The following is a 26,318-nucleotide window of genomic DNA, read 5'->3' as shown; positions in this document are numbered from 1 at the left end:
TGCTGTGGTCCTGAATCTGTTTATAACACATGTACTTTATTACACAATGGGAGACAAGGGTGGTGAGGAAGCCAATATGCTATTCTATTCTACTTTATTCTATACTACATTATTATAGTCTCTTCAGTTCTCTTCTATTCTGTCTGCTTGTCTGTCTGTCTGTCTGTCTGTCTGTCTGTCTGTCTGTCTGTCTGATTGTCTGTCTGCCTGTCTGTCTGCTTGTCTGTCTGTCTGTCTGATTGTCTGTCTGTCTGTCTGCTTGTCTGTCTGTCTGTCTGTCTGTCTGGTCTGTCTGTCTGCCTGTCTGTAAGGTTGGATGTGGGATACAGTATTCAGCATCATTACCCAGTTTCAGTCTGTGAACTGTTGATAACCCTCATGAGGTGTGCATATGGATATAACTAATAACTCATATTTATTCATGCACTAGATTCCCTCTCTAGCTGTTAACGACGCCCATTCAGGCTGCCTGAGACTGGGGTTTAATTGGACTCGGTGAAGGATGAGTTGCTCAGAAAATATGCAAGTTGTGATGAGTTGCTCAGACGACACACACATTGTGATGAGTTGCTCAGAGGATACACACGTTGTGATGAGTTGCTCAGAGGATACACACGTTGTGATGAGTTGCTCAGAGGATACACACGTTGACCATCATCCTGCTGCTGGTCCTCTCCTGTCGTCTCATCGTAAACTCTTGTGCACCCTCTGGTGCTTGCTAGTCTCCAAAACTTCTTTGTGTTGCCTGCTTTGCAGATTGTCTTCCTTGTCTCTGTGGTTGCTCATTATTCAGAGACAGGCGGATCTCAGGTCATCTGCAGCTGCAGCAAAGGAGAAGCAGGAAACATGGCGTTCATCCATTAGACCGGGCAAACGCATGAAATACAGGACAACTTTTATGTAGAAGATCGCTTCTCCACCCGAAGAAGACGTAACTGTGAGTTTATTATAAAATGTACCAGTTTGTTTAAGATCACTGCTCGCTTGGGTTCATGGTTCACGAGTACGTCGTTGTTTGGTAGATGGAATAATTTGGAGACAGAGAGAGCGCCTCGTGAATGACCTGGAAAGAGCTTATCTCCTTTCTTAGTTAGTGTAGCAGCAGACGTGGTGACTTGCGTGAGCCAGCCTGGGCGAGCGAGAATAAACGGGTGGACGAACGAACGCTCGAACTGGCTGGCGCTGGCACCCATGGTAGTCAAAGTCAACTAGCTTCTTCTACCTACCAATAATATTCTACCAACCTTCCATTCGTGTAGCTATCTAGCTATTTATCTTTCGTGTTGTTGTTAAACTGGACAAGGAGGAAATAAGAAAGCCGAGGTTGTGAGCTGCGTGTTTCAACTCTAGGTCGGAAGAGTCAGGGGATTTAGCGTCGGTCCCCCGGCTGTGTTGTGCGATTGCTTCAAGGAGAAGCCATTGCACGGACTGCCCTACGTTCTCTCCCACTCAGCCAGCCAGAGCAGAAAGAGAGAGCCCAGCCTCCATTAGCGACAGTCTGGCTGGCATAGCCGCTGGTACACGTCCAGACACTCCATGTCCACTATGTTATGCTCCCGATGGTTTGTTTATTCCGTCAATTACAATCTAATCTGATGTGGATTTAATATGGCTCTCCATATGATTGGAACTATCTAGCCACCAGTTTCATGGATGAAATATCCGTATAATCAGTTTGACTTCTTTTTTAAAATGTATTCTGAGTCTGATGTGGCGCTGTAAGCAGAACTGTTTTGGATGTTACGCTTTCAGCCAGGGCTCTGAAGTCAGGTATGTCATTGGGGCTTCACCATAAAATGGAGGAAGGCAGATGAGTCTCAGAGGAGAGCCTGGAGTCAGACAGGAGCCCTCACGGAAGAACAAAGGTTGACTTTCTTCTCCAGTACAGCAGCCAATTCTGGGTTATAGGGCTGATGTAGCTATAGTTTGGAAGTCTTTATGGATATTTCCAAGTATTGTTCGTTTTATTTATAGTGATTTATGAGAACTAGTCAAGGTGAAGTTTATATTCTATTTTGGATACATTTGATTCATTTCCTGTCCACCTGTTCTATTATTGCCATTGTGTTTAGGGGGAAATGGAGGGTGTTTCAGGAGTGTTATTATGGGTCCCAGTGGTAGGTCCAGTCTGTGATGGTTTGGAGCTGTCAATGTGCTGGTGAGAGAAGGACAGTCCCAGACACACATGGATGAGATGGGAATTTTAATGCTTAATAATGGAGTTGTAGCTGCAGGTATGTGTGTGTGCACACACAGAGGAGTGCAGTCTTACAAAGTTCTTGAGAGTAAAGTAGACAACTTTCAAAAGCAGTTTGCTACACCTCAACCATCTCACCATGCAGGCTATGCCATATGGCTATTCTACAATTTAGGCTACAGTAGATTAGATAGACAGAGCTCTCCAAAAAGTAAAATTAACAATTTACATGTTTTACTACACATGTTTTGAGATTTAGAGTTTGAATAGTAGTTTGTTAATCGATTTGTTATTAATGTACTTGTTCTCAGCATGTACAGTAAATGTAGTTCTCCTCAACCTCAGTTTAACTGTGGTGTGTACCGTATGGCTGAAGGAATGGCAATCCTTGTCATTCACTCAGTCAAGAGAAGGCAATGTGTGCCTGCCTTGTATCCCTGCGTGCCTGCTCCTGCCTCTCCTGCAGACTCACTCAACTCTAGCCATGGTGAAATCTTGCTGACAAGGAGACTGAGCTATACACTCTGCGACAACTGTGGGCTAGGAGGCAATCAAAATGGTGGCGTTAGTCTCAGTCTCACATGTCAAGGGAAACAGGTTCTCAAGGAGGAGCTAGCTGGGATGTTTGGACTGAAAATATGTAGGCTAGATGTCTTCAGAGCTGGGCAGATTTAGGTATTTGCTGGGAAATTATGTTCTTGCTAGACTTCATGCTGTAGTCTTGATCTTTTACAGATGGGTCATTTCTGTGCATTACAAATAGCTTCCTCCTCGAAGAAGGATACTTATGGCCCAAGTTAGCTGCATTATAGCCTACATATTATACTATGATCACAATTCATCACTGATAAAATCTCTGTGAACCTCATGTCTAGGCTATTTTGAGTCTCAACCAGTCTGGATGAAGTTAGCAGATCTCCAGCATTACACAGTAGCCCAATTCTGGTGGATTGTCCAAGACCTCCAGAAGTTGTGTGTTTACACACTGGGGGTTAGAGTGCATTTCCTTATCAAAGTAGTTTTGTTTTTCTTCAGCGTTAATGCTAAAATATTTAGGCTAGTTCCTCATTGTACAACGCAGTAGGCTATTACCGTGTTTCCCTGCTGTAGGAAGGATTAAGCCACAGAAAGCGCATCAAAGTCTTTCCAAATTAAACAAGGCGACTTTTACTCCTATACAAATATTGATATTAGTCTAGATCACCTATACTCCACACACAGAGATGCATACAAGGCTCTCCCTCACCCTCCATTTGGCAAATCTGACCATAACTCTATCCTCCTGATTCCTGCGTACAAGCAAAAACGCAAACAGGAAGTACCAGAGACGTTCTCAATACGGAAGTGGTCCAATGAAGCGGATGCTAAACTACAGGACTGTTTTGCTAGTACAGACTGAAATATGTTCTGGGATTCATCCAATGGCATTGAGGAGTTTACCACGTCAGTCACTGGCTTCATTAATAAGTGCATCGACGACGTCGTCCCCACAGTGTCCGTACGTATGTATCTCAACTAGAAGCCATGGATTGCAGGCAACAGCTGCACTGAGCTAATGGCTAGAGCTGCCACTTTCAAGGAGCGGGACACTAATCCGGACGCTATGCCCTCTGACGAACCATCAAACAGGCAAAGCGTAAATACAGGACTAAGATCGAATCCTACTACACCGGCTCTGACGCTCATCGGATGTGGCAAGGCTTGCAAACTATCACAGATTACAAAGCCGCAAAGCTGGGAGCTGCCCAGTGACACGAGCCTACCAGACGAGCTAAATGCTTTCTATGCTTGCTTCGAGGCTAGCAACCCTGAACCATGCATAAGAGCACCAGTTGTTCCTGACGACTGTAATACCTACATGTTTCAAGCAGACCACAAAAGTCCTTGTGCCCAAGAACGCCAAGGTAACCTGTCTAAACCTGTAGCACTCACATCTGTAGCCATGAAATGCTTTGAAAGGCTGGTCATGTCTCACATCAACACCACATCCCAAACACCCTGGACCCACTCCAATTTGCATACTGCCCCTTCCACACTGCCCTTTCCCACCTGGACAAAAGGAAAACCTACGTGAGAATGCTGTTCATTGACTACAGCTCAACGTTCAACACCATAGTGCCCTCCAAGCTCGTCACTACGCTTGGACTGAACACCTCCCTCTGCAACTGGATCCTGGCTTCCTGATGGGACGCCCCCAGGTGGTGAGGGTAGGCAACAACACATCCGCCACGCTGACCCTCAACACGGGGCCCCTCAGGGGTGTGTGCTTAGTCCCCTCCTGTACTCCCTGTTCACCCACGACTGCATGGCTGTGCACGACTATAGGGAGGAGGTCGGAGACCTGGCAGTGTGGTGCCAGGACAACAACCATGGCTACCCTGACTATTTGCATTGACCCCCTTTTTATTTGCACACTCGGTGGACTCTACCCACACACTCACACATACTACACCCCAACACACACACACATACACACACTACATATGCTTACACACACAAAACACACACACATGAATATTGACGCCACACACACACACACGCACACATAGACACACTTCACACTCTTTCACACACGCTGCTGCTACTCTGTTTATTATATATCCTGTTTACCTAGTCACTTTTAACCCCTACCTATATGTACATATTATCTCAATTACTTCAACTACCTCGTACCCCTGCACATTGACTCGGTACCGGTACTCCTTGTATATAGTCTCGTTGTTGTTATTTTATTGTGTTACTATTTTTCTTACTTTTTAACTCTGCATTTTTGGGAAAGGGCTCGTAAGTCATGATTTCACGGTAAAGTCTACACCTGTTGAATTTGGCGCATGTGACAAATACAATTATATATGATTTGACGTTTTATCCCCATTCTGTTGTAAGGGATTTACTTTTGGGAACATTAGTCCAGTTCTTATAACCATAAGATATAGAACATAATTTGGACTCACAGGGGACAGCTCAGATATACACATTTCATATCAGGATTTTATCGAGGTATTTCAGGATTCTGTCAAAAAAACGTACATTTTGAAGAAAAGGGGAAGAATTAGACAACAGAATGAATGTGACCTCTTAGTACAGTGATGGTTTGGACATGAAGGAAGAATGAAATGGAGCTCACACAAGTGGCAGAGTGATGCACTCTAGTGTAGCTACCTGGGGCCGTGGCAGGGATGGGAGAGAGACACACAAAAGCCAATTGAAATGGTCCAGTGAGTGCTTTCTTGACATGATGCATTGGCTCATGAGATGTAGGGCCTAGCTTACTGCAACAGTGAACACACTTTCATATAGTAGTTCATGCCATAGCCCTATTTCAGAATGGCCCGCTATCTGTCAATATTGGATATTTTGAGTGAGTTTTTGCCTCCTCAAAACACAGCTACCATCTTACCTGCTTTCTGATTTAACTTGCATGTAAATCAAACCTAACCCACATTATAGCTCTTCTTGGCATTATTTTGTATTTAGATGCAAGAGCACAGATCATGGTAGAATAAATGAAACTGTTAAAGGAAGTGATTTTCTTGTGGAAGTGACATTCTGGTTACTGTTGCCATGTTTCACTTCAGTGCCAATGGCATCTTCTCTCTCTCTGTATGGCAACTTTGGAAGGGATTATGAAATAACGTTACTTAACGGTTTTTGAATATTTTATAATATTTACTTTATATTACATAAAATGTTAGTGCCAGGGGTGTCCCTAGTAAGGTCAGCTTGTGTAAGGAGCTTCCTTGTTTGCTCTGTAGAAACATGTCACACTATATACTGATGGGATTTCTTTTTACTGCTCAGTATGTGACAGGGTGCACTTACATTTATATTTCTGAAGCCATGAGGCACATAAACCAGACACAGTGTCGAACATGAGACATCATTGCACATGCATGCAGTCTCTGTGGACATCTAGGACTATTTTGACCTGAATGGCTATATGTGCCTTAATGTTGTTTTCAAGATATCTATTAAACCATATTTAATCAGACTGATATAGGCCTAGCCAGTAGCCACCAGCTTTCCCATAGGTTAGCTAGTCTGGTCAGTCTCATCCACAACCCTTCATAAGTTTCTCAAACGAGACTGTCAGCCGAGTTGAGCTGAGCTGCGGTGGAAAAATTCTGAATTCTTTGGAGACGCCAGTTCGTGAGGCAGTCTAGTGGCAGGGGACAAGGCCCTCTTTGAGAGGGAACAGGAGTGGTCTTGTAAAGGGGATCCACTGGCCTCAGCCTACAGAGCAATGAAGCTGTCCAAGGCCGATTAAATATTTAAGGAGTTGGGAAGGAGGTCTCGCTGGTAAGTTAATATTAATGGGTCTTGTGTTGCTCTTCAAGAGGGTGGTTTGGCTCACCTGAAGAGGGACCTTAAGCTACTTCTCCTATACAAGTAGGAGAGACTAGCATACAGCGGAAACAGTTTCAAAACTGTTCCAAAAGTTCACGTTTAGAAAGTAATACTTCTGTTAGGCTTTCCCGTTTCCACCAGTAGGATCTGTGTCTATGTCCCCTGTCTCTTCATTCACTTCAAGACCTACCAGATTGTAACCTCACCCTGTAACTGGTATCTGCTATGTCAGGTAAAGGAAGACGACAGTAATGCTGAATGTTTTGGCAGACGTCCACAAAGAGCGTCATTATGAGAAATTTGTCTTACACCTCATAAAGAGCAATAATGTTTTAAGATTAGTCATGCTCTCGTTTATCTTTAAATTGAGCAGAATATATTAAAGCATGAAGAGAAAAAGATTAGGAGACATAATTTACAGAGCTTTGACCCTAGGTCTAAAGATAGAGGACTTACAGAATGATGACCATCACTGAAGCAAGGTAGAAGAACCATGTTCTTATTCAAATGGTTTGATTCTGGAGATGACAGCTCTGAACGTAGTGGACAAACCCCAAAATGTGGAAAGAGAGAGAACTGATGTAATCTTGTAGTAGGCTAATCCTGTTACAACCTTGTTACAACCTATTCACAGCCTTTGTTTCACACCTATGTGGGTTTCTGTCATCAGTGACCAATAATAGTCATGCTTTCTGTAGGCCTGCAATGTGTGACCTCTCAGGGGAGAAATCCATGTGCCTCAAATCTATTTTGAATTGGACACATAGCATTGGCAGGTCGGCTGTGTTGGCCTAACTTTGGGAAATGGTGCCAAAGTCAAACAGAGATGGGTTATGGATTGCTTGGTTGCGTTGTGGAATGCTGAATGCATCATGGTTTGCTGAAGTTGGCCTAATTTGTCTTTGTGGAAAAACATTTCCTGGTTATTCTCCAAGAATGTCATTGGACATCCTTCTTCGGTTTTCTTTCTTTAACTCTACGTATTCATCCGTGACCCAGCACATTCCCTTTGGGAAATACAATCCAATACATTTTGAAAGCAGAGCCACAGCTTGAGTTTTGCTTGAGTTTTGAGTTTGGGTTTGCTTAAGTTTTGCTTCAACCAGACGTTCTGGGCTTGTGACTTTCCTATTCACTGGTCACTACATCTAAGAACCTAATTTATTTAAGGTATCTTTACAGTGTTTACTAGCAATAAACAAAACTCAAGTATTTCTTAATGGGCACATAGTAAATGTGGTTTTAGCCACTGGCTCAACTTGTTTGTATTTATGCAAACCTTTAAGCTTGGTAATTGACCTTGAGAGAACATTTGACAATCAGACCATTTTGAAAGATTTTTGATTGAGATTTCTGGATTAGTCATTATTCTAACTCTATAATGATTATTTCCGCTGCCTTGTGAATGGCCAGCAGCAGTCAGTTGGGTAAGATGATGGACATTTCACATAATATGAGAACCATTTAATTAAATGGTGGTTTAACCGTCAGATGTGGGAGTCGGATATTATTATTGTTTCATATTGGCCTTGCATCTGACGATGAATGATTGCTGAATGATTGCTGAATGATTGCTGAATGATCTCTGAATGAATGCTGAATGATTGCTGAATGATTGCTGAATGATTGCTGAATGATTGCTGAATGATTGCTTCTTGAGGCAGTTGCAGTATGTGATGTTTCTTTTCTCCAGTTCTACACCGATTTCCTTTACTATTAATGAATTTCTAGCAACTAATGTAGCTAGTAAGAGTGTTAATAACAATGATGATGAAACTCTGACACTATGCCAAGCCAAGCACTGTGATGCAGAATTAAAAAAGTATGAAAAATGAATGCACTCAATACTGTAAGTCGCTCTGGATAAGAGCATCTGCTAAATTACTCAAATGTAAAACTGTGATATGGCCTCATTTTAACAAAATAGGCTGTATAATTTAACACAGTGACCCATTGACGGTGCTTACCTCTACCTGTATGGAAGCATAATGTTTTTCCTTGCGATTTAACACTCTAGACCAGGTGTTTTGAGCAGGAGCAACATCAAAGTAAAGCGAGGTTTGCGTCATCTGAGAAGTTGCTTGGGTACATACATTTACATTTACATTTTAGTCATTTAGCAGACGCTCTTATCCAGAGCGACTTACATATATATATTTTCTTTATACTGGCCCCCTGTGGGAATCGAACCCACAACCCTGGCGTTGCAAACGCCATGCTCTATCAACTGAGCTACATCCCTGCCGGCCATTCCCTCCCCTACCCTGGACGACGCTGGGCCAATTGTGCGCCGCCCATGAGTCTCCCGGTCGCGGCCGGCTGCGACAGAGCCTGGATTCGAACCAGGATCTCTAGTGACACAGTTAGCACTGCGATGCAGTGCCTTAGACCACTGCGCCACTCAGGAGACGTGTCTCATACATGTCTCAGACTATGGAGAATACTCAAACCCAAAGGGCAGAGAAACCAAGTGAGAAGTACCTCCACCAATTTTTTAAAAATTATAATATTTTTTAAATAATTGTGCCCAAGGCTTGCAATTAGTTTGTGCACTTAATAATTGTTTGGGATGGCATATTTAATTAACCTTATTGCTGTGAGCCTAAAATCCTGAGTTTTGTGGTTTTATCAGAAATTAAAAACCCAATTACCTAAATGTGAAAGCACTGCAAATGTAGGCTGAAAGCACTGCAAAGGTATGTTTGTGTTTCATTGTGTTATCAGTAAACCCTTCTCACGGCCTTCTCTGGAATCCTTGGTTAACCTACAGCATGACTGTTATCTCAAAGAGAGATTAAGTTCAGTATTTGGTGGTGGTGTGAACTGTGATCATCAAATCTCTTTATCTGTCCGCCTATCTTCTGAAGAAGACCTTGTGGTGGCCAGGCAACCATCGAGCAGAGAGAAAATGTCACTTCTCCTTTCCCTGGAAGCTAATGACAGTAGAAAACGGGAAAGGAAACTGGTCCAGGTCTGGGCTCCTAGCTAAACAGTCCCATCTGTGTAACAAGATAGCAGGGTAAAGGCAGGGCAGGGCAGGGAGGGGGACTGGGTTGCCCATGCAGACCTTGAGGATCACAAAATGGTGGATGACCGTCCAATGCCACTGAGCCACTGATACTTCCCTGTTCTCTCTATTTTGCTCTGCAGTGGGAGCTCTCTATGAAATGGAGTCCTCTCTCTCTGTCTCTGCATAGCTAGCTCTGTTCACCCAGTCTCTGCTCTGCTGGTCTCTCTGTGATGCAGAAGATAATTCTGTCAGGCCAGAGGGAGCAGCCAGCCAAGTGAGGTGCCATGCATGGCAAGAAGGATCCAGAGTGCTGAGACTTATCTAGCTTAGCTGCCTTCAAACCAAACCTACAGGGTTTTAAGGATTTACTAAGCCATGTTTTGTTGCTTTTGTTGATTGCTTTTCCTTTCGGTTTGAAGGTTTGAAGGTCACAGTCAGTTGGTGAAATGATAAATGCTTCCCTTTGGATTAATCAAGAAATGTTTGTGATTGAATGTAGCCTACTGTACACGGTACTCCCTGACGAAGGCCATGTAGCCGAAACACATCAGAGTTTTTGATATTTGTTTCCATCGAACATACCATACAAATAAAGGCATTTTAATTAATTAGATGAAGAGTGCCTTGGTCCTCCTGTCTTCATGACAGCCTACAGTATATTTGCTTCAGGAAATGTTAAGGTTAGCAGAATATTAAACTAGCACATTGTATATGAGTAGATGGTATCAGCCATGTCTGTGAGCCTTTCTACCATGAGGAAATACCTTGCTAGCTAGAAGACATGAGCGGGACAGCTATGGGGGAGCACTCTTCTTGATCTGCAGTTCCATTATCTCCTGCTTGTGCAAGAGGGGCCATTGCTCTTGAGTGCTCTGTGTCACAACCGCCCTTTTTAGAATCAGTGCTGCAACAATAGAAGCTTTCTATAAGAGACAAAGGCTATGCTACCCTCGGAGCAAGGTTGTACTGTGCCATGACGTGCTCTTTTGATTCAACCCTCTGAAACATGGCTTTGATGAAAATACAAAATGGGAAATGGTTTGGTCGGCAGGCAGGCAGGCAGTAGGCGGGCTGGCCCCGTAAAGAAGAAGAAAGCGATTCGGGCGATATTAAGTATAAATGCTAGCTGAGCGGTAGCTAGCTCGGTTGAGATCAGGTATGTCACCTGAGGCTGACTGGCGGTGAATTAATTTGTTTGTTATTACTCCAAGATCCATTAAAATGTTGTTAAACAAGAAGATTGAAGATACATCTTTCTGGGGATGGAGAGATGTTGCTCCATAAACATAGGCTTGAAATGGCACCCTATTCCTGTTATATAGCACCACTATTGGCCAGGCTCATTCATACATTAGCTAAGGTCAGGCAAACAGTGAAATATCTGCCCGTGTAGATTAGAAGCGGGGCTTCAGTTGGGTGTTGGGTGTTCTCTGTCTGAGAAGCTTCGTGTTAGTTCGTTAATGGTTGACCTAGTTCAGCTCTGCTGCCATATGCTTCCTAGAACACATTTAATCTAAAATAAAAGCCATTTTTGGGGGCTTTGTGGTGGTGGAGAAGATTACTGTAATATACAATCATCTCATTTAGTAATGTTTCAAGCCAAGGCGTCATAATATGAAAAGATGTTGCAACTAATTTGGAAAATGTTGTAAAATATTGGATTATTATGATCCTGATCCATCCATGGTGGTTGATTGATTCATCATCCAGCCAGACTGTGGTCTTAACATTAGCTAGATTAAGTCCTTTTATTAGATTAATCACTAAATGGTTAAATTATGTTGCCACGGTTTAGACTAGAGGAGACATCTCATACTCAAACTACGTTTGGGTTGATGTAACCTCCACCATGACAAGCAGCTGCCCCACTGGACAGAGAGGGACTCACTGGGAGATGACTATGTCTGGCTGATGTCACCTCACATGGCCCATGATACCAGCAGTGCTGTGTCTGTAATGGCACACAATTCTCTATGGGGCACTACTTTTGACCAGAGCCATATGACACCCTATTCCCTATGTAGTGCACTTCTTTGGCCACAGGGCTCTAGTCAATTTAGTGCACTACATAGGGAATAGGGTGCCATTTGGGACACACTAGTTGATATCTGTTGAATATATTTTTCTACTGAACACTATAGCTTTATTTCCCCTGTTTTGAATATAATAATAGGACCGTCTGCCTCATCGATCAGCCAGGTGGAATCAATGCTTCATGGCTGTGTGTTTCAGACACTTCCTCAAATGAGCAGAGCCACATGATCAAATAATTTAAGGAAGTTTTATCCTCTTATGTCGATGAGTGAGTAGAACAGAGGTAAAATAATAAATAGTAATTGTTTTCCTCACCGTTGTAAACCGTGTACTGGCTAATCTCCGGAAACGTGTAGAAATGTGGAATATTGATAAATGGATATAGGAGAAAAATGTGTGTATATTAAGTTTTTTCTTCTTCAGGTAAGTATGTTTTTGTTTCAAACAGGGTTCACACAAGGTGCTTGAGGTGCTTAAAGTACTTGAATTTGGAACTCTGAAATTCAAGTACTGGAATACCTTGAAAATCTGACATTTTCTGAAATTGGTACTTGAAAAGTACTTGAATTAAAATGAGAGAACAGAAAATGATCAAATATGTTAATATGAAAAATATTAGAAATGTATCGGTCTTGCAAAGACAGATGTCTTCACGTGTTTCGCACTCTGGTTGCCAGGCGAGCTCGCTCATTCAACCCACACTGCCACAGAACTGACTGATTAGGCGCCGCCAAATGTCACACCGATAGCTAAAATGCCGGACAAATGTAGATTCAATCCTGAATTTAAGAATGGGTTTTGCCCGATCCAACCAGGGATGTAGTGGAGGGTAAATGCATGTAAACGCCGTTTATGCAGTTTTGTATTTGTAAAATAGCATTTACTCACCTTTTTATTTGGTTAATTATCGTTTACCCACTTATTACTGCATTCCCAGCGTTGATCAACGCTTAGAAGGCTTCTTGATCTGAGTTCTAATCGTGCCTACCTCTGCCAACGAGTGGAATCATGAATGATTAATGTATGCTCGTTATGTTCACCTGCTCCCTCGGATTTGCCTTGTTAGCAGCGCATTCATTCACCACTCTGTCCAACGGGAAACTCCTCCCATGACATAGGCCGAGAGGTGAAACAAACTACTTCAGCCCAGACCTACAGTGGCAAGTAGCAGAGAGACAACTGGTAAATAGTCGCTGATATTTCAGTCAGATGTCTAGCTAGCTCAAGGGCTCTGGCTGTTGGCCAGGTAGCAAGCTATAACTAGCTGGTTAGAAGGATGAAGTTAGAAGCTAATGTTGAACTGAGCCTGACCTCATCAGTAGCAGTTGACAGAAATTAACCTAGCTATAATCAAAAGATGGGCTACTATAAGTTCTCATAACAAAATACCTTTTCTTTATAGAGAATAGTGAGATAGTGGCGAGTTAGGCTGCAATGAAGGAGGCAAAGGAGATGCACAGAGAGAGGAAGCATTGAAGCAATGAGGGAGAGAGGTTAGTAGTACAGTGGTTCCCAAACTTGGGGTCTGGGACCCATGTGGGGTCCCCTAAAATGTTGATAGGGTCCCCTGAGAGAGTCTTTAATCTTATCAAACACATTAATAACTTGTTTATCTTCAAATAAGTAATAGAGTACAACATTTTAGCGTCAACTAAGGGCCTTTTACACTGTCAGAATTCACCTTCATGTCATTATTTGTTGGGACAGTCTGTAAAGACAATTTAAAACATAAAGACAATTTAATATTATGTACTCTGAACAAAAATATAAACACAACATGCAACAATTACTAATATTTTACTGAGTTACAGTTCATATAAGGAAATCAGTCAACATCATCAGTCCTGACTTACCACTCATGAATGTATTCAATAAGTAGTGAAACATATTATTGAGTAGAACTTGTAAGGTAGTGATGAATAGTAAGTTAGTTGGTTTTTTTCATGAGGTTGTGACGATATACTGCCATCTGATGGCGACTAGAAACAATTGCATAATAGGAACTATTACAAATTGATGCTACTTGAAAATAAATATTAGTGCTTAAAAAAGTACTTGAAATGTCGTTGAATTTGACTTACCACTGTCTGTACGAACCCTGTTCAAAACTGTCTACTTTTCAACAATCCCAGAATGGACTTAGTATTAGTATGGGCTTAGTATTAGTATGGATTTAGTATTAGTATGGATTTAGTATCTGTATGCACATTTGAATTATACATTCAGTGCCTTGCAGAGTATTCATCCGGCTTGCCGTTTTTCCTATTTTGTTGCATTACAATCTATAATTTAAATTGATTTTTATTTGGAATTCATGTAATTGACATACACAAAATAGTCCAAATTGGTGAAGTGAAATGAAAAAAATAACTAGTTTCAAAAAATTCAAATAAATAAATAACGGAAAAGTGGTGCGTGCATATGTATTCACCCCCTTTGCTATGAAGCCCCTAAATAAGATCTGGTGCAACCAATTACCTTCAGAAGTCACATAATTAGTTAAATAAAGTCCACCTGTGTGCAGTCTAAGTGTCACATGATCTGTCACATGATCTCAGTATATATACACCTGTTCTGAAAGGCCCCAGAGTCTGCAACACCACTAAGCAAGGGGCACCACCAAGCAAGCGGCACCATGAATACCAAGGAGTTCTCAAAACAGGTCAGGGACAAAGTTGTGGAGAAGTACAGATCAGGGTTGGGTTATAAAAAAATATCATCTGAAACTTTGAACATCCCACGGAGCACCATTAAATCCATTATTAAAAAATTGAAAGAATATGGCACCACAACAAACCTGCCGAGAGAGGGCCGCCCACCAAAACTCACAGACCAGGCAAGGAGGGCATTAATCAGAGAGGCAACAAAGAGACCAAAGATAACCCTGAAGGAGCTGCAAAGCTCCACAGCGGAGATTGGAGTATCTGTCCATAGGACCACTTTAAGCCGTACATTACACAGAGCTGGGCTTTACTGAAGAGTGGCCAGAAAAAAGCCATTGCTTAAAGAAAAAAATAAGCAAACACGTTTGGTGATCGCCAAAAAGCATGTGGGAGACTCCCCAAACATATGGAAGAAGGTACTCTGGTCAGATGAGACTAAAATTTAGCTTTTTGGCCATCAAGGAAAACGCTATGTCTGGCACAAACCCAACACCTCTCATCACTCCTGAGTGGCGCAGTGGTCTAAGGCACTGCATCGCAGTGCTAACTGTGCCACTAGAGATCCTGGTTCGAATCCAGGCTCTGTCGCAGCCGGCCGCGACCGGGAGACTCATGGGCGGCGCACAATTGGCCCAGCGTCGTCCAGGGTAGGGGAGGGAATGGCCGGCAGGGATGTAGCTCAGTTGATAGAGCATGGCGTTTGCAATGCCAGGGTTGTGGGTTCGTTTCCCACGGGGGGCCAGTATAAAAAAATATGTATTCACTAACTGTAAGTCGCTCTGGATAAGAGCGTCTGCTAAATGACTAAAATGTAAATGTAAATCACCCCGAGAACACCATCCCCACAGTGAAGCATGGTGGTGGCAGCATCATGCTGTGGGGATGTCTTTCATCGGCAGGGACTGGGAAACTGGTCAGAATTGAAGGAATGATGGATGGCGCTAAATACAGGGAAATTCTTGAGGGAAACCTGTTTCAGTCTTCCAGAGATTTGAGACTGGGACGGAGGTTCACCTTCTAGCAGGACAATGACCCTAAGCATACTGCTAAAGCAACACTCAAGTGGTTTAAGGGGAAACATGTCTTGGAATGGCCTAGTCAAAGCCCAGACCTCAATCCAATTGAGAATCTGTGGTATGACTTAAAGATTGCTGTACACCAGCGGAACCCATCCAACTTGAAGGAGCTGGAGCAGTTTTGCCTTGAAGAATGGGCAAAAATCCCAGTGGCTAGATGTGCCAAGCTTATAGAGACATACCCCCAAGAGACTTGCAGCTGTAATTGCTGCAAAAGGTGGCTCTACAAAGTATTGACTTTGGGGGGGTGAATAGTTATGCATGCTCAAGTTTTCTGTTTTTTGTCTTATTTCTTGTTTGTTTCTTGATAAAAACTATTTTGCATCTTCAAAGTGGTAGACATGCTGTGTAAATCAAATGATACAAACCCCCCAAAAATCTATTTGAATTCCAGGTTGTAAGGCAACAAAATAGGAAAAATGCCAAGGGGGGTGAATACTTTCGCAAGGCACTGTACAGTATGGGTAACAGTTGAATTGTAGCTAGGCTACTACAGTGTGGGGCACTGGGCCTGTGTTTTGGGGTGTGGGGCACTGGGCCTGTGTTTTGGGGTGTGGGGCACTGGGCCTGTGTTTTGGGGTGTGGGGCACTGGGCCTGTGTTTTGGGGTGTGGGGCACTGGGCCTGTGTTTTGGGGTGTGGGGCACTGGGCCTGTGTTTTGGGGTGTGGGGCACTGGGCCCAATGCAAAGTCGTTTATGCAATTCTTACCTTTGGGGAACTGTCAGTGTCTCCCATAGATGGAGAGGAAACAGTCACAGGCCTACTGAAAAGGAAGTTCAGAGAGGGGTCAAATATTATCCTGGTTCCAATGTTTGGCTATGACAACGGCCATAGGAGTCGGCAAGACAACATAAACAGATCTGGGACACCAGGCTAGCCTAACATTATATTTGTACTTTTAACATTTATTTTTATTTATTTTTTTACAATAAACTAAAACGTACATAGACAAAAACAATTACACAACTTAACATTTACATACATGCATTTCCAAAAACATTAATCACACTTGCTCAGACCCACATGTTCCCACCATATACACACCCAATGTTGTTTCTAATACTTGTAAGACTACCTCATATGACTTCAAATTGTGTTATGTTGTTTATGTTTGTCGCCACATTTTTTTCAATATTTAAATAATAAAGCTTCTTCCATTCTCTTAACGTTGGAGTATCATTTGACTTCCAGTATTTAAGTAATAGCTTTTTCAATATAAGTGACGAAAAGAGTATTGTCCAACCCATTGGTTATCTCACCGCACCCCCTTATGTCATGTCTTACATTTCCTCTTTTGTTTTTTGTGTTAAACAAATCAAAATATATTTTATATTTGAGATTCTTCAAATATCCACCCTTTGCCTTGATGACAGCTTTGCACACTCTTGGCATTCTCTCAACCAGCTTCATGAAATGGAATGCATTTCAATTAACAGGTGTGCCTTCTTAAAAGTTATTTTGTGGAATTTCTTTCCTTCTTAATGTGTTTGAGCCAATCAGTTGTGTTGTGACAAGGTGGGGGGAGATACAGAAGATATCCCTATTTGGTAAAAGACCAAGTCCATATTATGACAAGAACAGCTCAAATAAGCAAAGAGAAATTACAGTCCATCATTACTTTAAGCCATGAAGGTCAGTCAATACGGAACATTTCAGTGCAGTCGAAAACCCATCAAACGCTATGATGAAACTGGCTCTCATGAGGACCGCCACAGGAAAGGAAGACCCAGAGTTACCTCTGCTGCAGAGGATAAGTTAATTAGAGTTACCAGCCTCAGAAATTGCAGCCCAAATAAATGCTTCACTGAGTTCAAGTAAAAGACACATCTCAACATCAACTGTTCAGAGGAGACTACGTGAATCAGGCCTTCATGGTCGAATTGCTGCAAAGACATCACTACTAAAGGACACCAATAAGAAGAAGAGACTTGCTTGGGCCAAGAAACACGAGCAATGGACATTAGACCGATGGAAATTTGTCCTTTGGTCTGAAGTCCAAATTGGAAATGTTTGGTTCCAAACCGCCGTGTCTTTGTGAGACGCAGTGTGGGTGAACGCATGATCTCCGCATGTGTATTTCCCACCATAAAGCATGGAGGAGGAGGTGTTATGGCGTGGGGGTGCTTTGCTGGTGACACTGTCTGTGATTTATTTAGAATTCAAGGCACACTTAACCAGCATGGCTACCACAGCATTCTGCAGCGATACGCCATCCCATCTGGTTTGGGCTTAGTGGGACTATCATTTGTTTTTCAACAGGACAATGACCCAACACACCTCCAGGCTGTGTAAGGGCTATTTTAGCAAGAAGGAGAGTGATGAAGTGCTGCATCAGATGACCAGGCCTCCACAATCCCTCGACCTCAACCAAATTGAGATGGTTTGGGATGAGTCGGACGGCAGAGTGAAGGAAAAGCAGCCAACAAGTGCTCAGCATATGTGGGAACTCCTTCAAGACTGTTGGAAAAGCATTTCAGGTGAAGCTGGTTGAGAGAATGCCAAGAGTGTCCAAAGCTGTCATCAAGGCAAAGGGTGACTATTTGAAGAATCTCAAATATAAAATATATTTTGATTTGTTTAACACTTTTTTGGTTACTACATGATTCCATAAGTGTTATTTCATAGTTTTGATGTCTTTACTATTATTCTACAATGTAGAAAATAGTAAAAATACAGAAAAACCCTTGAATGAGTAGGTTTTCTCAAAATGTTGACCAGTAGTGTATATATAAAAAATATTTGATAGAATATTGAATTTGGCCTTTACTGCTATAGCCCATAGAAACACATTCACATTCTGTCCTATATCTAGGAGATATAAGAAATCACAAAACTACTTCCATACAGTGCCTTCAGAAAGTATTCATACCCCTTGACTTATTCTACATTTTGTTGTGTTACAGCCTGAATTCAAAATTGATTAAATATTTTTTTTGTCTCACCCAACTACACACAATATCATTGCTAGACAACAATTTTCAGGTTCGCCATAGATCTTTAACTAGATTTAAGTCAAAACTGTAACTCGGCCACTCAGGAATATTCACTGTCTTCTTGGTAAGCAACTCCAGTGTATATTTGGCCTTGTGTTTTAGATTATTGACCTGCTGAAAGGTGAATTCGTCTCCCAGTGTCTGGTGGAAAGGTTTTCCTCTAGGAATTTGTGCTTAGCTCCATTCCGTTTCTTTTTTATCCTGAAAAACTCCCCAGTCCTTAATGATTACAAGCATACCCATAACATGATGCAGCCACCACTATGCTTGAAAATATGGAAAGTGGTACTCAGTAATGTGTTGTATTGGATTTGCCCCAAACATAACACTTTGTGTTCAGGCCAAAAAGTGAATTGCTTTGCCACATATTTATTTAGTGCCTTGTTGCAAACAGGATGAATGTTTTGGAATATTTTTATTTTGTACAGGCTTCCTTCTTTTCACTCTGTCAATTAGGTTAGTATTGTGGAGTAACTATAATGTTGTTGATCCATCCTCAGTTTTCTCCTATCAAATCAAATCAAATTTGATTTGTCACATGCACCAAATACAACAGGTGTAGACCTTACAGTGAAATGATTACTTACAAGCCCTTAACCAACAATGCAATTCATGAGATAGAGTTAAGAAAATATTTACTAAATTAACTAAAGTAAAAAAAAATATTAAAAAGTAAACACAAGAATATTACATAACAATAACGAGGCTATATACAGGGGGTACCGGTACCGAGTCAATGTCAATGTCAATGTGCAGGGGTACAGCTTAGTCGAGGTAATTTGTAAAGTGACTATGCATAGATAATAAACAGCGAGTAGCAGCAGTGTAAAAACAAAGGGGGGTTCAAGGTAAATAGTCTTATGGCTTGGGGGTAGAAGCTGTTAAGGAGCCTTTTGGTCCTAGTCTTGGCGCTCCGGTACCGCTTGCCGTGCGGTAGCAGAGAGAACAGTCTATGACTTGGGTTACTGGAGTCTTTGACAATAATTTGGGCCTTCCTCTGACACCGCCTAGTATATAGGTCCTGGATGTCAGGAAGCTTGGCCCCAGTGATGTACTGGGCCGTACGCACTACCCTCTGTAGCGCCTAACGGTCAGATGCCGAGCAGTTGCCATACCAGGCGGTGATGCAACCGGTCAGGATGCTCTCGATGGTGCAGCTGTAGAACTTTTTGAGGATCTGGGGACCCATGCCAAATCTTTTCATTCTCCTGAGGGGGAAAGGGTGTTGTCGTTCCCTCTTCACGACTGTCTTGGTGTGTTTGGACCATGATAGTTTGTTGGTGATGTGGACACCATGGATCTTGAAACTCTCGTCCCGCTCCACTTCAGCCCCGTCGATGTTAATGGGGGTCTGTTCGGTCCTCCTTTTCCTATAGTCCACGATCAGCTCCTTTGTCTTGCTCACATTGAGGGAGAGGTTGTTGTCCTGGCACCACACTACCAGGTCTCTGACCTCCTCCCTATTGGCTGTCTCGTCTTTGTCTGTGATCAGGCCTACCACTGTTGTGTCGTCAGCAAACCTGATGATGGTGTTGGAGTCGTGCTTGGCCACGCAGTCGTGGGTGAACAGGGAGTACAGGAGGGGACTAAGCACACACCCCTGAGGGGCCCCAGTGTTGAGGATCAGCGTGGCAGATGTGTTGTTGCCTACGCTTACCACCTGGGGGCGGCCTGTCAGGAAGTCCAGGATCCAGTTGCAGGGGGAGGTGTTTAGTCACAGGGTCCTTAGCTTAGTGATGAGCTTTGTGGGCACTATGGTGTTGAACAATGAACAGCATTCTCACATAGGTGTTCCTTTTGTCCAGGTGGGAAAGGGCAGTATGGAGTGCGATTGAGATTGCGTCATCTGTGGATCTGTTGGGGTGGTATGCGAATTGGAGTGGGTTTAGGGTTTCCGGCATGATGGTGTTTATGTGAGCCATGACCAGCCTTTCAAAGCACTTCATGGCTACCGACGTGAGGGCTACGGGTGGTAATCATTTAGGCAGGTTACCTTCGCTTTCTTGGGCACAGGGACTATGGTGGTCTGTTTGAAACATGTAGGTATTACAGACTCGGTCAGGGAGACGTTGAAAATGTCAGTGAAGACACTTGCCAGTTGGTCCGCGCATGCTTTGAGTACACATCCTTGTAATCCGTCTGGCCTAGCGGCTTTGTGAATGTTGACCTGTTTAAAGGTCTTGCTCACATCGGCTATGGAGAGCGTGATCACACAGTCGTCTGGAACAGCTGGTGCACTCATGCATGCTTCAGTATTGCTTGCCTCGAAGCAAACATAAAATGCATTTCGCTCGTCTGGTAGGCTCACGTCACTGGGCAGCTCGCGGCTGGTTTTCCCTTTGTAGTCCGTAATATTTTTCAAGCCCTGCCACATCCGACACGGTGATGGTTCATCTGAGGGCATAGCGGGATTTCTTATAAGTGTCCGAATTAGTGTCCTGCTCCTTGAAAGCGGCAGCTCTAGCCTTTAGCTCGGTGCGGATATTGCCTGTAATCCATGGCTTATTGATGAAGCCGGTCACTGAGGTGGTATACTCCTCAATGCCATTGGATGAATCCTGGAACATATTAGAGTCTGTGCTAGCAAAACAGTCCTGTAGCGTAGCATCCGCGTAATCTGACCACTTCCGTATTGAGCGAGTCACTGGTACTTCCTGCTTAAGGTTTTGCTTGTACGCAGAAATCAGGAGGATAGAATTACGGTCAGATTTGCCAAATGGAGGGCGAGGGAGAGCTTTGTATGCGTCTCTGTGTGTGGAGTAAAGGTGGTCTAGAGTTTTTTTCCTCTGGTTGACATGCTGGTAGAAATTAGGTAAAACGGATTTAAGTTTGTCTGCATTAAAGTACCCGGCCACTAGGAGCGCCGTTTCTGAATGAGCATTTTCTTGTTTGCTTATGGCTTTATACAGCTCGTTGAGTGCGGTCTTGGTGCCAGCATGGGTTTGTGGTGGTAAATAGACGGCTACGAATAATATAGATGAGAACTCTCTTGGTAGATAGTGTAGTCTACAGCTTATCGTGAGGTATTCTACCTCAGGCGAGCAATACCTCGAGACTTCTTTAATATTAGACATCGTGCACCAGCTGTTATTGACAAATAGACACAAACCTCCACCCTTCGTCCTACCAGACGTAGCTGCTCTGTCCTGCCGAAACACGGAGAAGCCGGCCAGCTCTATATTATCCGTGTCGTCTTTCAGCCACGTCTCGGTGAAACATAAGATATTACAGTTTTTAATGTCTGTTGGTAGGATAGTCTTAATTTGTAGATTTACCAGTTTGTTTCCACACATTGCACATTGGCCAATAATACGGAGGGTAGTGGTGGTTTACCTACTCGTCGGCTAATTCTTACAAGCACCCCGCCCTCCTCCCCCTTTTCCTCCGTCATTTCTTCACGCTGATGACCGGGGCTTGGGCCTTGTCTTGACAAAGCAGTATACCCTTCGCTTCGGACTCATTAAAGAAAAAATCAATCGGTCATAAGAGACGGTAGCAGCAACATTATGTACAAAATTAGTTACAAACAATGCTAAAAACAAACAAAATAGCACATTTTGTTAGGAGCCCGTAAAACGGCAGCCATCCCCTCCGGCACCACCACAGTCATTAAACTGTTTTAAAGTCGCCATTGGCCTCATGGTTAAATCCCTGAGCGGTTTCCTTCCTCTACGGCAACTGAGTTAGGAAGAACGCCTATATCTTTGTAGTGACTGGGTGTATTGATACAACATCCAAAGTGTAACTAATAACTTCACCATGCTCAAAGGGATATTCAATGTCTGCTTTTTTTATTTTTACCCATCAACCAATAGCTGCCCTTCTTTGCGAGGCATAGGAAAACCTCCCTGGTCTTTGTAGTTGAATCTGTGTTTGAAATTCATTGCTCGACTGAGGGACCTTACAGATAATTGTATGTGTGGGGTACAGAGATGAGGTAGTCATTCAAAAATCATGTTAAACAGTATTATTGCACACAGATCGAGTCCATGCAACTTATTATGTGACTATTTAAGCACATTTTTACTCCTGAACTTATTTAAGCTTGCCATAACAAAGCGGTTGAATACTTACTGACTCAAGACATTTTAACTTTAACATTATGGGGTATTGTGCGTAGGCCAGCGACAAAAAAATCGGGATTGATTCTATTTTAAATTCAGGCTGTAACACAACAAAATGCAGAAAATGTCAAGGGGGTGTGAATACTTTCTGAAGGCACTGTACTTCTATTCATTTTTTAAACAGGTACCGGGTTACCTTCAGACGAGTACTGTGGGTGGGGTCGTAGAGTAAAAGAGAGAGTATCCCCTTTCCATGGGGTCATATTAGTTTGTAGCCCAAAACGGTTTGGACGCTACAGACAGAAGTTAGCACATCGGCGCTACTGACTTCAGACGAGTCCCGTGAGGCTTGTGGGGGTCGTAGAGCAAAACGGAGAACGTTCTGACGCTACAGAGACGTTTTTCATGAGAAGATACTATGTATGTAGTATAGCCGAAATGATCAGTTTCAACTAGAGATAATTAGTTATTTTGGTTGCTTGCATAACCTTTGTGTGCACAGTGGGGCCACCAGTCCCAATTTAAACTAAAATAACTATCAAAGCATGCATTTGGAAATTCTTTGGAGATCCTTTTTAGGTAACAGGCCTATGACATACTCAGCACAGACATACCCATGCTAGCTAAGGTGATACGTGATTTAGGAGCTTTTCTCCTCTCCTCAGAAGGTTGGCAACTTCCCTGTAAAGCTACAGTACCACACCTGTCAGTACTTGAGGTGCACTATATTTAGCTTGCCTTAGCTTGCCTGTTATAATGGAACCAATAGAATAATGTAATGTAAACTCCACTCACCCTGCATGCCCAAGATGGCTGTCACGTGGACATCAATTGAACTTCCAAGTTAAATCAACCACACCTAAAGTATTTGTCCCAGGTCTGGTAGCTACTATACCTATGGTATCGATATTTACTGCTCTCTGGCCTTGAGGCCTTGGTCTGGAGGTTGAGGCTGGAGTAGTAGAAACAGGAGCAGCCCTGTGTCTGATAGTCTGGTCATTTCAACATAAATAATGCACAGGGAATGTGATTGTAATTATATCAAGAATGTAAGGGGTCAAGTGTGAAAAATGGCATCCCATGCCACAGCCAGAAATACAACACAGTGCAGCCGATTCACTAACAGACTGGTGCCCTTTGGGCCTTTTTATATCAAGGCACTGTGATGCATAATGTATACCCTCTCCTCTTCTCTCTCTTACCTCATCATGGCATCAGGGACACCTCTGACGATATAGACTAGAGACATACACTAGTGTTGTCATAAAGGCTGTGCTGGCCCCTTTTAATATGTATTAATAAACAGTAGCCTAATAAACTGCATGCTTTCCCGAGTCGTAGTGGGAGGACCACACACCATGTATTTACGTCCATAGGAGATTATGAATTAGGGTCTGGTTCAGTACAGTTTACAATTTCAACACAACCTAACATCAGTTTGATTTCGTTTTTTAATAAAGCATTTTTAATACGCTCATTTTCCCGCCAGTGTCGTGTTTCCGCAAAAACGGACTTGTTGCGGATACAAATCAGTGCGTGATGACGTAGTGCACACAAAATGTACTTTTCCGTTACGTTTTCATGTACCGAATAAAGTTCAATGTGTTTCCATTGCATTTTCAACTCTACCGATAGTTTTGTCACGAAAACTGTTACGTTAAATAGCAAATGTGCCTACTCTGGTCTTGGCACCTGAGATCTAGCCAACAGCTCGCAGATACAGTGTGAGTATGCTGTGCGGGTTGGCTATCTACATGATGAGATAATTACAGAATAAGACCCACAATATTTATTGGAAAGCAGCATCAAACTCATCACCGTGCACTTTCACCACCATCATAACTTATTTCATCTGTAGCCTATTAAACTGCATAGTTTCCCGAGTCGTAGTGGGAGGACCACACACCATATCATCGCGTGACTCCACATTTACGTCGATATAATGGTTATTATATCAATATTTGCGCATAAAGGAGTTTGCACCACCATTTCCTGCATAATTAATTTTACAGACAAAAATATCTCACCATGTCGAACAAACAAATGATCTGTCGGCGTTTATAAAATTAGAATATTGTTTTAATACGATATGACTTTACTCGCATAAAAACTGTGGATGAAAACGTGGGCAATGACATTACATTAATTCAGCATGACATTCTAAGCTAAGCTAACTGCAGGCTAACCTAGACGGTGCATTGCATCATGGGAGACTATATGCACCCTGGGAATCGTAGTAGGCTGTAGACGAGGGCAATATAGAAGCTTAAAAATGACAAAAACAAGGAATTGTGCAGTATGACTAACAAAAACGATAAAACATCAAAATGTGTATCAAATCTTACAGTACTGCATATATACTAACAGCATAATAACTGGTTATAAAGGGGCGGAATTGTCCCTTTATAGCAAGTTGTGTCATCATGTCAAAGCTTCCTTTCCTTGCAGCTGTAGATGAAACTGTACACTTAAACGAGACGCCCCCACCGGCGATGACATTATCAGTATACAATGACACAACATGCTCTTGCAGTTATTATGGTAAAGAACATACAATGGGTTCCGGAACACTGAGGTATAATAAAAACTGGAGACTGCGTCCAAGATGTCCGACCATTGTTTTCAAGGTAATCTACTAGCATTCACATACAGTGATTCATGAAACGTCTATATCCAGGTTGCATCCGGTTTATACGGACCAACGTCACACGTGCACTAGCACTCAGTGTGCACAGGGAGCAGCACGAGCAGTGACGACGTCATCACGTCATCCAAAATCACGGCAGACATTGGATGAATATAAAATGTTAATATCTTCAGCTTGAGTGATGGAAAAAAAATCGGCCTCAGAGACAATTATTTGAATAATTCAATGGATGTTTTGTGCTCAAAGGTGATGACTAAAGTGTCTTGTTAGGAATTTTCTATGTGGCCGTGTATGGAAATTGTCCTTCTGGACCGGGGGTCAGTTAAACTGCAGTACCGAATCAAAACTGTAGGAGTAGTCGTAAGTGCGCTTCTAGACCGGAGCCCTAGGTCTGGAATTACCCTTGATAAAGATGAGAAAAAAAGACTGTATAAAATAAATAATACAAAATACTGAGCTATATTATATGCTTTTTTTTATGCTAATACAATTGCTCAGAGAATGAGATTTTGCTTAACAAGTAATATATATATACTGAGATGGCCAGTGCAAAATGTTGATTTTGTGGTCAATTAACCATTTCTTTGTGGATTTTAGGGCTGACCCCATTTAGTTGACTGGTCGATTGTTTGGTCGATAGGCTGTTGGTCGACTGAGAATTTTTTAGTGGAGCAGCGGGGATGTCACAGTCCATCACTCTAAGACAGGCATTGGCAAGGTAACTACGCATAGAAGTAGGCCTCCCCATTTGGGGATGTCTGATAGTATTTCTGATTGTCTTATCTCACCACCACTAATGAGCTGTGGAGCTTCTCAAAGTAATGTTTTCTTCACCTCAAACAGCAAGCAAACAAAGTCTGTTTTTACATCCATTGAGAATAACAATAGCTCTTCAATGTAGTTGAAAAATCATTCCAGCTATCTCCCTTTCGATAACCACCGAGCCTTGGCGTGAAAGGGAAAAATTACATACTCTGATCCAGTGGAAACGTAATAAAATACCTGATTACTTCTTATCCCTTGCGCAAATACAACTGTGTCTGTCCGGAGCTCACTGGCTCCAGGAACTCTGAGGGCCCAGAATAGTTAATACAATGTTGCACTTTTTTCTAGCGGGAGCTTTGGGCCGGACCAGTTGATAGTTGATACAATGTTTCAAGTTCGTTGCAGACAGGTGGAGTAGATAGATGAATGCAATTGAAGAACATTAACTATAATGTGATTTATAAGATATTTATTTTTATCAGGATTTTTATTTTCCTGCAATGTTTTTATTTGTTGGTTTT

General features: G+C 42.5%; 1 protein-coding gene across 3 annotated transcripts in view; it reads left to right on the top strand.

Annotated features, from left to right (window-relative positions):
- Positions 1-491: 491 nt before the first annotated feature.
- LOC121573436 (zinc finger protein 462) overlaps positions 492-26,318 on the top strand; it is a 62,709-nt gene continuing 36,882 nt past the window's right edge. For all 3 annotated transcript variants that reach the window (XM_041885438.2, XM_041885439.2, XM_041885437.2), the window contains exon 1: positions 492-937. The gene's annotated coding sequence lies outside the window, so the exon portion shown is untranslated. The remainder of the gene's footprint in view (positions 938-26,318) is intronic.

The sequence above is a fragment of the Coregonus clupeaformis genome, chromosome 9, assembly GCF_020615455.1.
Source record: "Coregonus clupeaformis isolate EN_2021a chromosome 9, ASM2061545v1, whole genome shotgun sequence".
NCBI classification, from domain to species: Eukaryota; Metazoa; Chordata; class Actinopteri; order Salmoniformes; family Salmonidae; genus Coregonus; species Coregonus clupeaformis.
The sequence above is the reverse complement of the archived record's forward strand: the minus strand, read 5'-3'. Positions and strand labels throughout refer to the sequence as shown.